Here is a 14224-nt window from a genome sequence, read left to right on the forward strand (position 1 = left end):
TCTAGAGACAACACAAATTCTCTTTGCAAATTCAGGAATATCCATATTAATTCTCTGTCTCTTGATCTCTGAACAGATGCCTACTAACTAGTGTTACCCACTTCCTATTGGATGACCAACATGCCAGTCCATAATTTCATCAGAAATGCTTTTAGCCAGGTGCTCTAAGGAATTCTCATACAAGGTTATGGCCATCTGATTATTATTTTACTGTAACCGATTTGAAGAACTTTGTAATGTTACCCTTGTACCTTGATCAACCCACTGAAGAGTGGCAGTCAATGTTATCTGCCAGAGGCAAATTAGAAAGTAGGGAAAGTTTCCTAGTGTCCAGAAGACACATTTCCGTTGAGTCTAAGGCCCAGGTCCCTGAGGGCAAAAACCAGGGCACATGGGTCACCCTCCCGGCCTCTCCTATCAAAATATTGTGAGTTGGCACAGGTCTGTAATTCAAGCTACACTGGAGGCCACAGCAGGGGGAATGAAAGTTCAAGGCCTTCTTGGACTACAGAGTGAGTTCATGGATAGTCTGGATAACTTGTTGAGGTTTTGTCTCAAAATAGTTTTAAAAGGGATAGCTTGGTGGTAAAGCACTTGCCTAGATTGCATGCGGTTCTAGGTTCAAACCACAGTGCCTCCCCCAATCCCATATAACATCTCACAAAAAACAGTGGAAAGACAAGAAACAGTTGCAGCAGCATAAAACCTGGCAATGCTCTGTAGCCATCTACCATATGTGAGCCTCTGATATGGGTGCTGGGAACCGAATGTGGATCTTCTGTGGGAGTGGTGTGCACTAATCTCCACTGAGCCATCGCTCCAGCTTCCACAGTTTGAGGATTCTTTATATTTTATTGGCATAAGTTATTACTCAGACGTTTCATTTACAGATAAAATAAATATTTATAAATATGTTCTCCCAGTTGTTCAGAAGGACTTTTTAAAGTAATTTTTAAAATTTTTTGAGATTACAACATCCTTACATCATCCCCATTCCCTTTCCTCCCTCTGAGCTCTCCCATTTACACCCTCTTCTTCTTCTTCTTCTTCTTCTTCTTCTTCTTCTTCTTCTTCTTATTCTTATTCTTATTCTTTGGTTTTTCAAGACAGAGTTTCCCTGTGTAGCTTTTGGAGCTTGTCCTGGAACTAGCTCTTGTGTGTGTGTGTGTGTGTGTGTGTGTGTGTGTTCCTAAATGCATAACTACAATACCCTCAGTCTGTATAATGTCACTTGTATATATGTTTCCAGGGATGGCTATTTGGTATTAGGTACCAGTTGGTGTGTTCTTCTCTGGAGAAGCATATTTCTCCCACTGTCAGCATTCCTTAGTTGCCTGTAGTTCTTTGTTTAGGGGCTGAGACCTCATTACCTATCCTCAATCCATGTTAGCATATCTATTGGTATCATACTTATTCAGTTCTTGGTTTTTGAATCCATGGTGGTGAGACCTCTTAGAGGTAGCTTCTGACATCATTAGGAGACAACAGAAAACTCCGTATTCCTCTGGCTCTAACACTCTTTCTGCACCCTCTTCCATAATGATCTCTGGGCCTTAGGTAACAGAAGCTGTTTTGTAGATGTATCAGTTGGGACTGTGCCGCACAACTCTACATTTTGATCAGCTGTAGTTCTGTGATGGTCTCCATCTATTGCAAAGAGAAGTTTCTCTGATGAGGGGTGACAGATACACCTGTCTGTGGGCATAAGGACAAATATTTAGAATGTAGTTTATGAATTATGCTGGCTTAGTAAAGTGTCAGTTGTAGGTTCTTCTCCAGGATTCATGACTTCAAGAGCCTTGAGTAATTGCCTAGGTTTCCAGTACCAAGTGTGGTTTTCCTCTTGTTGGGTGGGTCTTAAGTTCAATTATCGAGCTGTTGGTTACCACTGATGTATGCATGCCAGTATTGCACCTTCAATGTTATCATGCCACGCTAGCCATTGTTGAGGTTTTTTGTTCTTCCATTATTTAAAAGTACTAAAAGTGCTTTAAATCTACTCCTGTTTCCCTTCATTTTTAACATAGATAGTGGCATATTTATAAACACTACTTTACTTTTTTTTGTTGTTTAATATTGTAGCACTTGCTTCACACCAGAGCACTGGGGGCTTCCTTATTTCTTAGTGGCATAGTTTATTCAACCAGTCCCTTACTGACAGAGAGTCTTACTTTTTCTCTTTGCTATTACAGATGATACTGCAATGAAAAATCTTGAGTGCAGCACATTGCTTTGCTGTCAAGCTACCAATGTTTCATATTTTGGTGCTGTGCTTTTAGGGTAAATTTCTAAAAGTGTGAATGCTGGGATAAAGAGTATAACATTGTCAGCAATTAGTAAATCCCATTCCTGGGTTATTTTGCATTCCTATCAGTGGTGTATCACAGAAGCTAATTTCCTGTAAGGTGGCCAAGAAAATATGCTGTCAAGCTTTTGCAGTTTGCCCTCTGGTAGATAAGTGGTATCTCAGTGTTATACTTCCTACCTTTTACTTTGAATGAGGCCACTCTTAATGGCCTATGTTTAAGGGCAATAGAAATAGAAATACAACTATATGGTGATGTGTTCTTATTTTCAAATTGGTGAGATATATTTGCATTGAGGTAAAGGATGTGGCCAGCATATTTCATAGAGAAACTCCTATAAAGCTTTAGTTGAAAGATTGCATGGAGGAAAAATGTCTCTGTGTTGATCACTTCTGTCATTGTTACCAAATACCCAAGCAAATCAGTTTGTAGTAGAAAACAATTTACTTTAGCTAGCCATCATTGGAGAGGTGGTAGAAGCATGTGACCAGAGACTGTTCCTTGCACAACAGCCAGGGACAAGAAGTACCCTCCATAAACATGCATCTGTGTCCTGATGCACTTTCTGACAGCCCACTCAGCTGGGAATTCACCAGAGGATTAATCACATTGGTGAGGTCAGTGCATTCATGAACCAAACACCTCCCAAGAGTGCCACCAGCTGAGGAACAAGCAAGTCATCAGCACGTACTACTTTGGGCAGTTTTCTATGCAAGCCATGATAGTATCCTTCAGAGTTCCACAAAGGTCTTTACAGTTTCCTTATAGTGGCAGGCACTCGCTGACATTTTCATCTTCAGCAGTGTCTCACACACACACACACACACACACACACACAGAGAGAGAGAGAGAGAGAGAGAGAGAGAATTGGAAAAGAAGGGAAGGAAGAAACAAAGATGCAGATCTACTGTAGACATTTGGATCTGGTGACTGCGGAGTGAGGCCTTCATGGTTGTGTTTTTGAGATTGCATGTGTGTTTGTGTGTATGTATGGTATGTGTGTATGTGTGTTTGCGTGTGTGGTATGTGTGTTTTTGTATGTGAGTGTATGCGTGTCTCTGTGTGTGGCGTGTTTATGTGTTTTGCGTGTATATATGCGTGTTTCTGTGTGTGGTATGTTTATGTGGTGTGTGTGTGTGTGTGATACTTTGTGGGGAGCCACAGCCCCAAGATGGTGCCTGGCTGGATGCCAGGGAGATGGAGCTTAGCTGTAAACAAGCCTTATTTGGAAGCGCTTAGTGGATCTGGTGTGCCTCTTCCAGCTGTGACCTATCCGGGATCGCCAGGTGGCGTGAGTTAATTGGGTAATGAGATTGCTTTTAAGGGCTTGCCGGGGGGACTAGTAGGGAGTGAAGCTAGGAGAAGCTGAAGTAGAAGCTGAGCGGAAGCTGATGTACAAGGTTCCTGAATAAACTTCTTGAAGAAGAGTCGTGGTCGTGTCTTTCTTGTTGGTCGAGATAGATGTGACGATACTTTACCTTTTTAAAGCTGCAGTGATTCTGTGCAGACAAACCTGAAAATAAAGTTCATGGCTGACAAATACTAATTGGGTCCTGCAATGAGCTGGCTGATGGGTGTTGGAAACATGGTAGTAACTGGACTATAGACAGATGGAGCAGAGATATTTTGTAAATTCACTAGGAACCATCAGTCCTGTGAAAGGACTTAGGCTGAGTTAGAGTGGGAACAGGAAGGAATGTTTCTTGGTAGGCTGGCTAAGAAAGTTCTCCCAGAGATGACTCTTAAGCTGATTTACAGAATAAAATTGGGCTTTGAGGCTGGTTAAACCTTCACTTTTAAGGGTCATTTGTAATGATAAATCTTTCCGCCAGCTGCCTGAGTTCTGCCCACCGCTACATTAGGGCCCCAAGTAACACACAGAGACTTACATTAGTTACAATGCTGCTGGCCAATGACTAGGATTTCTTATATGCTTGCTTATGCTTTATCAACCATAGCCATTAATCTATATATTTATGAAGACTTATCTTATGGAAGATGCTGGTGGCAGCATGCATCCTCTTCCCAGGATCACATGGAGGCTCCACAGAGAAGAGAGGAGGAAGAAGAGAGTCATTTCCTGCTTGTCCCTGCTTTTATTCTGAGTCTGCCTGCTATGTCACTTCCTGTCTGGGTCACAAGACTTCTCTTTACTACATTTCCCAGAATCCTCCTTGATTCCTAGTCCCACCTTTCTTTCTTCCCTATTGGCCAACAGTGCTTTATTCAACAACCAATAAGATAAACATACACAGAAGGACATCCCCCATCAGTCATTGGAAGGTTTGAACAGAATTACTGTAAAGCACTGTGTTCCAGGCCTGGTTCACAGTGAATGGCAGCCGTGTTGAGGATGAGGAAGAAGCCCACGATTTCCTGCTCAGCCAGATCTTTGTTTCAGGCCCACTTCAGACTAAGGAATTTCATCAGACCTTTCGTGGTGAGCCCAGCCCATGCTGACTCATCCATTTACAAATGATAAGTGGACCCTCCTGTTTTCCAGTTCCTGGGGATGCTGTGGTGTAACCGGCCTGCCTTCGTGGATCACGGTTCAGGAAGTGATGCAGTAGAATGAGCTCATGTTAGTGCTTCTTCTAGAGATTTAAAAACAGGATTGTAGGTAAGCCTTTGTGAGGAGGGGACTTATCCTTCTCTGAGTTTCACTCCATAGTTGAAGGCACAGACTGAGACTGTGGGACTTTTAACTGATTTAACCTGCAGCATCCATCATCAACTGAGAAACTGAAACCTAGCTGTGCTATTAGCCAGCAACTGTACTCTTCCAGTCCGATGAAAATTTCTAAGTTGGTGTCACACCTCAGTTCCCACTGCCATGACCCATGGTTCTCTCAAATGTGGCATGGTTTTGGTGGTGGGGTGCTACCAACCAATTCGAAGAAAACACTTTTTAAGATAATATGTTCTTTATTCCTGGAGAAACTTCTGAATTCTAACACTAATAGATAACCTTTACCTTCTGCTCCCACAAGTCCCTCTTGTATACATGCTGTTTGAAGTCTGTTGTTTTGTTCAAAACTCTTATTTACTTCAATTCAGTACCCCCTAGTCTGAAAATACTTATCATACCAACTTAAGACATGGTTCACTTATTGTTATTTATTATTGGACAGTACTGCAGGGTATCAGTTAAGTTTTAATTTCAGATAAATAATTATTTGGTATATCTGCTATATGGTATTTGGGGTACACATTTGCTTAAAGATTGTTTCATAAAAATAAATTTAAATGGCCATCTTGTATTTTTTATTTGCTAACTCTTAGTCTCAATTGTTATATTCTTTACTTATGGTTTTTTTTTGGTACTCATAGAAAGCTATAGAAAATATTCAGAATATTTTTATAAATATGGAAACAGAAGCCCAGAGAAGGCAATAATACCAAGAATATATAATTGGTATGCAGTAGAATCAGTATTCAGTGCTGTCCAAATACAAATCAACTGTGTTTATACTTCTGCTGTTCGCAAAACACAGCTCTTCATCATGCTGAAGGTCAGTACCAGATGCTATTCTTTCCTGGTAATCAACACTTGACCTTCATAGCTCAGCCCATCTGATGCCTTGTGAAGCATCCACTGACCACCCCAAGAAGAGTTCTCTAAACGATAACATAACAGCACTTGCACAGTATACTGGTCCCTAGGAGGCCATCGGTGTCCTGAAATAGGGACGTTTCCTAGGTTCCCAGTGCCTAGGATGGAAGAGCTCAGTGAAGGGATGACCCCCACTTCTTGGCATCAGATGCTAAAGCCTGTGTGGAGGGTACTGACTGGGAGACAGCGGCTCTCTGTCTGTGGAGAATACCATCAGAGAGCAGGTATTAGAAACTAGCCTTGGTCTCAGAAACCATATTCCCTATGTTATTTAATTGGGAACACTGCTAATTACACTTTTGTGTTGCTATTTTTCTGTGACCTTTGATACAGTTGTAACTTGTGTTATTGCATAATTACCTTGAATGAAACATCTGAGGGTGAATCAGCATTAGTTCACATTCATAAATATCCTGAAGGCAAGGAGGAAGAAATGAAGAAGCCTGAGCCTGAGCTCAGTGAACTTCAGGCAAGTCATCTGAAAAAGCCAATATTCTCTCCTTCTATCGTCTGAAACCTGATCCCTCCAGTTCCCATAGAAGAGAGTACTGAGAAAGACAACTGGAATCAGGGGCATCTTTGGGATGAGCTAGAAACCTAGCACAGTGGAAACTCCCACGAATCTATGAGGGTGACCATAGCTCAGACTCCTAGCAATGTGGGGCACAGAGCCTGAACCAGCCATCTCCTGGAACCAGGCAAAACTCCCAGGGGAGGGACTGGGACCCCCAACTCAGCCACATAAACTTTGGCTTACAATTTGCTGTGCCTAAAAGATTAGCTGGGGTAAAGCTGATGCAGAAATTATGGGAATGGCCAACCAATGACTGGTCCAGCTTGAGATCCATACCACGAGAGGGAGCCCACTCCTGACACTGCCTAAATGGCCAGGACCCAGAGGCTGGACAGTCCAGAGGCCAAGGATAGGACCAAGCATGGCTGTCAAAAAAAGTCAATGAAGTGATTCCTAATGATATTCTGCTATACTCATAGATTGTTGCCGAGCCCAATTTTCATCAGAGAGGTTTCATTCAGCAACTGATGGAAACAGATGCAGAGAACCACAGTCAAACACTAGGTGGACTTCGGCAAATCCTGTGGAAGAGGGGGAGAAGGACTGTGGGAGCCAGAGGGGCCAAAGACACCACAAGAAAACCATGTAAACAACTAACCTAGGCTCATAAGGGCTCACAGAGACTGAGCTGCCCATCAGAGAGCATGCATGGGACTGACCTAGGCCCTCTGCACATGTATTACAGTTGTGTAGCTTTTGGGACCCCTAACAGCGGGAGCAGGGCCTGTCTCTGACTCTTACGTGCTTTTGGGACCCTTTTTTCCTTCTGTGTTGCCTCATCCAGTCTTAATAGGAGAGCAGGTGCCTAGTCTTATTGCAACTTGATATACCATGGCTGGCTGATATGAGAGACTTACCCTTTTCTCAAGAAAAAGGAGGAGGAGGGATGGGGGTGGGGTGAGGTGGATTGGAGAGAGGGACTGGGAGGAGAGGAGGGAGAGAGGGGAAAAGTGATTGTTCTGGAACAAATTAATTAGTTAACTAATAAAAATAAAAGCAAAATGTACAATAAAGCCAATTTCACACAAATTGCAAAGTCATTTCAATTGCTAGAGATATGTGTGCTTGATCTATAGGGATGTTACTCTACTTGACTTTATTCCAGAATTAAAAAGATCATCTTAAAGTTAATTGCATATCTGTTATATGTAGGGCTTCTCTGTCTTTTCTCATTTATGAACAGACATACCTAACTGGAGAATTCAAAAGAGATACAGAACTCCTCTCCCTTGGCTGACCTGCTCATCACTTGACTGAGGCCAATTTTGGGGTGGTAAAACATCAGTTCACTAAGGAAAGGAACACTCTATTCTCTCTGGTTGTCCTTGGACTTATGTTGTTTGGCTTTCTTGCTGAAACCTTCCAGTTAAAAACAATTGTTGAGCCAATGTCCTTTCCAAAATGACACATCCATGCCACAAGAGGTGGATATTTATGCTTATTTAGGAATGACTGACAAGCTTGACAGATTTAGATGATTTCTATGGATTCAAACAAGGGTTAAACCCTTTCCTTAGTTGGAAGTACAGAATGCAAACAATCCACTCAGCAACATGCCTGATACAGTCTGTCACATCAAGGAAATGACAGTTGGAGTTTGCTATGTCACTTGATGGACCAGGTAAAGCCTGGGGTTAAAAAGAAGTCTAACAGTAGAACCCTAAACATCAAACCTGCAGTGTGGTTCTGCTTTTTGGGGCAGAGGAACTTCCTTCTATCCTAGAAGTGACCAGGCTGGCCGCAGTATGCACACAAGTACCGGCTGGAGGGACAATCAAGGTTTGGGAACACCGGATCCAGTCAGATGGCTCTGGTCTGTGTCCTACCCCTGACCCTTCTTGATTTTGGACAAGGCACCTCTCCATCAGTCCCATTTTCTTCACTTATAAGTGGAGGTGACCAGAGTGTCTGCCTCAAAGATTACAGTCTTAATGGGATTGCAGGTGAAGGGCTCAGCCTAGGGCCCAGCACACAGGAAGCACAGTGTGCTGACGCCTCGTGCTATTCTTCTTCACTTCTCAGTACTACACAGACAAATGAACAGTAAGTTAATATGCACACGGACTCAGTGTTAGCTTCTGACCACAGCTTCTCCATAGACAGATTCCCTGGGATAATTCAAGGCCTATTAAAGCAACAGGGATTTATAGACAGAGGGGTGGATGGCAGGAACTCGGGACTTCAAACACTGTCTTCCTCTTCTGGTTGTTTTTGGACCCCTTCTAACTTAATACTCCCAAGGGAAACAGCAACAGCACAGAGGCTAGGCCAATGCCTGATGGGAGACTCTGGCCACAGCCTCTTTACAGACCTGAGGAGCTGCACTGGCCTTGTAGAAGACTCTTTTCATATAACTAAATGCAAGCGTGGAGCTTGACCAATGCAGCTTCATTAGCTTTAACCTTTCAAAGCTGTTGTAGAATATTATTTTAAGGTGTGTTACATTTGTTTATGCTGTGGAACATTTGTTTAATGATGTGAAGATATGTTGCATTCTTTTATGTTGCATTTGTTTAACTCTGTGAAGCTATTTTACTTTGCCTGTTTAAGACACCTGATTGGTCTAATAAAGAGCAAGGCAGGAAAAAGGATAGCCAGGGCGGCAGGCAGAGAGAATAAATAGGAGAAATCAGGAAAAAGAGATTGAGGAGCAAAAAAAGGAAGGACAGAAGAGGCCAGCCACCCAGCTACATAGCAAGCCACAGAGTAAGAAGTAAAGAAAGGTATATAGAAATAGGGAAAGTAGCCCAGAGGCAAAAGATAGATGGGATAATTTAAGAAAAGCTGGCTAGAAACAAACCAAGCTAAGGCCAGATAAGAATTAAGTCTCCATGTGTGATTATTTGGGATATGAGTGGTGCCCCCCCCCAAAGAGCCAAAAGAGAAAAGGGTAAAAAACAACACAAAGCCTTACCCGTTTGTTTGGATCTGAAAATTTTAAAAGGAAAAAAAAAAAGGAGAACAAAGGTGGTTAGGGGACTAGGGAGCACTATGAAGTTAGTGAAGAACCAACTTATTCAGGCGATGTGTTCCTCATTTGGTACTCAGCTGGTCCAGGCATTCTCTGGAGGTGTATGCAAGCAAGCCTTGGGATTGCTAGCCCGGGTAAAGAGAGAGAAAAGACAGAGCCAAGAACAACGCCTTGTTTAGGTGCAGACATTTAACTCATTCAATCCATTCAACACATTTCCTTCAGCCTCTGTGATGTAACGGGCTCTTGCTCACACAGAAAGCCTACTCAGTTCACTAGATTTATTCCCAGGATTCCTACCTGTGACTGTGAGCCCTGAGATTCCTGTCTGTGGAGGTGAGCCCCTCAAAGCAGTCAGTCCCTACCTCCCCTGGAGCTTACATCCTCTCCTTGTCAGTTCCTGGCTTTGAACCTGGCCCTATTTCCTTCAGAGGGAGGTGGAAACAGAAGTGTGTGTGTGTGTGTGTGTGTGTGTGTGTGTGTGTGTGTGTGTGTGTGTGTGTGTGTCTGTGTGTGTGTGTGTGTGTGTCTGTGTGTGTGTGTGTGTGTCTGTGTGTGTGTGTGTGTGTGTCTGTGTGTGTGTGTGTGTGTGTGTGTGTGTGTGTGTGTCTGTGTGTGCGCACGTTGTGTGCAGATAGCTAGCAGAAGGGAGGTGTCCTTTGTCCTTTTCCCCATTCCTCAGAGCTGAGTCAGAGCAGTGATTCTATTGACCCAAGCCACTATCCCTCAGCTGAGTCTTTATAAAGCCCTATTTTCCTGTTGTTTGGCAGAAGATGAAGGGATGGGAGGTGGGGGGAGATGAGGAGAGGGGTGGGGATTAGCAGCTGATACCAACTAGGGAAAATAAAACCAACTAGTTTGCACAAAACACTTGGGAGTCAGGTAGCCAGCCACCTGTGCTCCTCTGCTGTGGGAAATGTTTGGCCGCCCTCATGAGAAGCAGGAATGCTTACAGCACAGAATTATCCAGATTGATAACAATCCACTCCGTGCCCATAGCCAGGCGGTGGCCTGGCCACAGACAGACGGAGCCCACCAGACATCCCTTTACTTACCAACCCAGATTACCAGTTGTACCAGCATAGGTGCCAGTTGAGGGCCAACTTGCTAGAGGGCTTTTTGGTCGTGCAAGAGCCCAAACCTTGAGCTGTTCCTTTAAATTCCTACTCAACCACCCCTGTCAAGCTTTAAAACTTAAATCGGATTATTACAGCAGGTGTGCTGTTATTTGGAGTTTGAAATTGCACCAATTCAATCAATCATGATCTTTTGTGTTCAAGCACAAAGGACTAGAATTCAAGGAGAAAAAAAAAAAATCCAGATCTCATGATTCAAGGGTTTTGTCTGTGTTTGTTCTTCTCTCTTTGGAACTTCCTTCGTTTTCTAGAAGAGAATGAGAAGATGAGATGCAAACATGAGGGAGACAGGGAGACTGGCTCCTCAAGTCACACCCCTCGTTTGCTGCAGGGGACACAGGGGACCCATACCCTCCCTATTGCTCATGGCTAGTGTTCTAAGCAACTCCGTGCACTGACTCTTAGCATGTCATTGCAGAAGTCTGAGTTCTTTAATTAGCTGGGGGAAAAAAAACCAACACAACTCATCACTCCCCTAAAAGCTTCCTGTTTTGTGGATTTTATTTATTCAGCTGGTTTAATTATTAAGAAAAAGCAACAGGTTTCTTTTCTTTTCTTTTCTTTTTTCTTTTTTCTTTTTTTAACTAGCTAAGCTCTTCTTACTTGATCATGTGGTCATTGTTTTTATGCTACAAGAACCACCCCATGGCAGTCACCTCTTCTGGGTATAGGGCAGGCACAGGTTTATCTGATTATTGCTCCCTGAGGTCAATACCACCACGACAAACACTTCTTTCTCAATTTCTACCCTTTGCTCTTTGTGTAAGATGCAACTCCCATATCAGAGGGGTTGGACTCTCAGAATCTTATCTGGTTTTATGTATGGAATTTCAGAGTACGTACGACATATGAGCCAGCTCTGCCTCCAGTGAAGATTAGAGAAATCTCCCTAGCTATCGACAAAGGGTGTGTATGCCATGCCAAGGATTAGCTGTCTTGATTCTCTGATAAGTATGACAGAAACAACTTTTGAGCCAGAAAGTAGAGGTTCAAAGTCTCCTGTAGTGACATCTTGCTTGTACAAATAAAGCCTGTCTGGAGATCAGAGGAGGAGCTTGCCACTATCGAACCATAGAGTTCTGGAGGTCTGTACAGACAAACAGGAAGTAAGATGGCTGGGTGGAGAGAGGATATAAGCTGGAAGAAATAGGAACACACTCTCTTCTCTGATGGGAAGCACATGAGGTAAAGGTGGTTTTGCCTTGCTCCTTTTCTCTGATCTCTCAGCATTTTCCACTATATCTGACTCTAGGTTTGTATTATTTAGACCAATTAAGAGCTTCATTTATGGTTTCCTAAGCCCCAAATTAGCCAAGTGAACATGGATACAGTCATAGGTTATAGGGTAAATGTATATTTAGAATTAAAAGGCTTTAAGAAACTTTTTTCAGATGAATGAATTTGGGTTCATAGAAATTCAATAATGTTTCCTCTCATTCAGAAGGACACAAAACTTTAAATGCATAATTGGCCTTTTGGTTAAGATGATGCAAAGTAAGCCAGACAGGCAGGCACACACCTGTAATGCAGCTCTAGGGAAGATGGGGGGTGGTCCCTAGAGCTAGGCGTTGGAGACCAGCCTGAACAACATAATCAATATCCCATCTTAGAAAGAAATGTTAAACATAAATAAGGACTGAGGTGATAGCTCAGCAGGATAAATGCTCGTTAAATAGTAGTAAGGCAATTACCCAGAGAGCACCAGAGGGAGGCAAAGGGTTAAAAAGTAGAGAAAAGCAGCAAAGAACCTTGGAGGACTGATTTGGGATGGGGAGATGACTCAGTATACAAAGTGTTTCCCACACAAGTGTGAGGATGGGAGTCTAGAGTCCCAGAACCCATAAATGCCGGGCGGCTGTGGAGGTCCATCTGTAATTCCTGTGTTTCAAGACTGGAAATCCTCAGAGTGAGCTGGCTATTCACATTAGCAATACTGATGAGCTCTGGGTTCATTTGAGAGACCCTGCCTCAGTGACCAAGACAGAGAGAGATGGAAGGAGATTCCCTGTGTCAGCCTTGGGCCTCCAAATGTAAGAGCACACATACCCCAACATATATACCTATGAGGGGAAAAAAAAGGGCAGCATACTGAAAGGATCCAACATATACCTAAGAGTCACACAAAAGGGAAATGTAAGAGATGGCTGAAAAATGTTTCAAGAAAGTCAAACTGAGAAGTTTCCAGAATTGGAACTTTCGAGCCTACCCTTCCACCCTAGGTTAAAGACAAATCCGTAATCCAGAGTCTCAAGGACAAAGAGTGGAGTCTGAAAGTTCGAAAAGGGACAAATCAATCAATGCAAGGAATGGCAAATGATCAAAATGAAACCAAAGAGCCAGGCACATCACAAAAGACGTTATATAATGACAGCTGGAGAAGGACATCGGTTTCATTATTCATCAAAGAAATGCAAATTCAACCCTCTTTGAGAGACCTCAGCACATTTGGTTGAAAGGAGGGAATATAAAATGTGGGGGAGTGGAGGAAGTCCTGAGTGAATGTGGGTTGTTGTTGACATAGGCACAGCCATGTCAAGGACCCTAGAGCCTTAGACCCATGGGAAAATGACAAAGCTTTCCCTTCTCTCTCTCACTAGGTGTGTGTGTGTGTGTGTGTGTGTGTGTGTGTGTGTGTGTGTGTGTGTGTGTGTGTGTGTTGTGTGTGTAGATAGCGTGTGCAGAAAATGTCCACCCTAGCTTTCTCTCCCTGGATAATTACAGCCTGAACCTTGCTCTCCTACAGAGACTGCTCCTTTCAAGATTAGCTAAACCTGCCCCCTTGCTCAGCTCTATGCACAAACCTGTTTGTAATCACCCTGCCCCCTTGCTCAGCTGTAGGCAATAACCCTACCTCTCTGTTCAACTCTATATAATTGGGTGCTGCAGTTTCTCCATCAGAGAGTCCAGTCCACCTGAACCCAGCTTTCAGTCTGTCCATATGTCTGTCTTGTCTTCAATTTCTCACCACCCCCAGTCCCGTCCATCCTTGGAGCCACGCTGAACCTGGCAACCAAATGCTGGTAAATGGCAGTCGGGCAACACACATTATTGATGGCAGTGCACCCTAGCACACTGTTTTTGGCAAAACTGGTTAGCAATATAGAGCTTCCCTTTCCTTTCTTCCTTACCCAAAATGCTGAGTCCTGACAATTTCAGATTCTAGATTACCCCCCCCCCAGATTTCAGAATACTTGCATATCCTTAATGAAGTTTCATGGGGAATCCAAGCCTAAATACAAAACTTACTGTTTCATGTCCACATAAGCTGAAGGTAATTTTGTATAATTTTGGGGTGCCTGTGCTCTTACTGTGACCCATCACATGAAGTCTGAAGTGAGATTTCTATTTGCTATGGTCTTTTGGCACTCAAAGATTTTTGGAGCATGCTGGATTTTGAGTTCCTGAATAGCAACAATGAACATATGTTTTCTCTACAGCCTCAAAACTCCACACCGAATAGAACTATATGCATAGAAAACACACACAAAAGTTCCACAAAAGAACAACACTATTCTGATAGCCAAAACCTTTAAACCACCCTAATGTCCATCGAGATAATAAATGGTGTTTGTATAATGAATATGAGAATTAATGAAGAACTCATGAAGCAACACAAATCCATGA

General features: G+C 43.0%; 1 long non-coding RNA gene across 1 annotated transcript; it reads left to right on the top strand.

The window, feature by feature from the left end:
- The first annotated feature begins 4551 nt into the window (after positions 1 to 4551).
- LOC113834741 lies at positions 4552 to 7638 on the top strand. The gene is made up of 2 exons (XR_004769006.1): positions 4552 to 4926; positions 5801 to 7638. It is a non-coding gene; the product is annotated as an uncharacterized LOC113834741 (long non-coding RNA).
- Positions 7639 to 14224: the final 6586 nt, after the last annotated feature.

The sequence above is a fragment of the Cricetulus griseus genome, chromosome 3, assembly GCF_003668045.3.
Source record: "Cricetulus griseus strain 17A/GY chromosome 3, alternate assembly CriGri-PICRH-1.0, whole genome shotgun sequence".
NCBI classification, from domain to species: domain Eukaryota; kingdom Metazoa; phylum Chordata; class Mammalia; order Rodentia; family Cricetidae; genus Cricetulus; species Cricetulus griseus.